Source organism: Anopheles coustani (genome assembly GCF_943734705.1).
Source record: "Anopheles coustani chromosome X unlocalized genomic scaffold, idAnoCousDA_361_x.2 X_unloc_128, whole genome shotgun sequence".
NCBI lineage: Eukaryota > Metazoa > Arthropoda > Insecta > Diptera > Culicidae > Anopheles > Anopheles coustani.
Genome location: NW_026525080.1, coordinates 26,382 through 27,500, shown reverse-complemented (window position 1 = coordinate 27,500; position 1,119 = coordinate 26,382).

Genomic DNA, 1,119 nt, shown 5'->3' with positions numbered 1-1,119 from the left:
GTGCCGGGACGGGTTGGCGGATCCAACACTCTGGGTACCTCCGGGTACTTGGGGTTGGTTGAGGACTTGGTGAACAAACACTTGTTGTACACTCTCCGGATGTACTTCGGGTGTCACCTGTTGTCCGAGGCCACTTGCATGGTAGCAAGCGTTGTGATACAATGGCCCTACCGGGCAAACACTTTGTGTTCGCAAGGACTTGGAGTGCCGGGACGGGTTTGCGGATCCAACACTCTGGGTACCTCCGGGTACTTGGGGTTGGTTGAGGACTTGGTGAACAAACACTTGATATACACTCTTCGGATGTACTTCGGGTATCGCCTGTTGTCCGAGACCACTTGCATGGTTAGCAAGCGTTGTGGTCTAATGGCCCTACCGGGCAAACACTTTGGGTTCGCGAGGACTTAGAGTGCTGGTAGTGGTTGGCGGACCCAACACTCTGGGTACCTCCGGGTACTTGGGGTTGGTTGAGGACTTGGTGAACAAACACTTGTTGTACACTCTCCGGATGTACTTCGGGTGTCACCTGTTGTCCGAGACCACTTGCATGGTTAGCAAGCGTTGTGGTCTAATGGCCCTACCGGGCAAACACTTTATGTTCGCGAGGACTTGGAGTGCTGGTAGTGGTTGGCGGACCCAACACTCTGGGTACCTCCGGGTACTTGGGGTTGGTTGAGAACTTGGTGAAGATACCCCTGTCACCTTGTTCGAGGCCACTTGCATGGTCGCAAGCGTTGTGATACAATGGCCCTACCGGGCAAACACTTTGGGTTCGCAAGGACTTGGAGTGCCGGGACGGGTTGGCGGATCCAACACTCTGGGTACCTCCGGGTACTTGGGGTTGGTTGAGGACTTGGTGAGCAAACACTTGATATACGTTCTTCGGATGTACTTCGGGTGTCACCTGTTGTCCGAGGCCACTTGCATGGTCAACGGTTGAGGTGGTGATGGCGGGTCGGTGCTGTAGGGTGCCGGCCTGTTGGCTGCCTTGGCCGGGTTGGTTGGTTAACACTTGATTGGGCTTGCACCCGAGGGTAATGGCACTTGAAGGTGGGTACTGGCCGGCTGACCTGGTGTGATGGTTGGTTGGTGAACACTTGGCGGTACTTGCACTTGGCT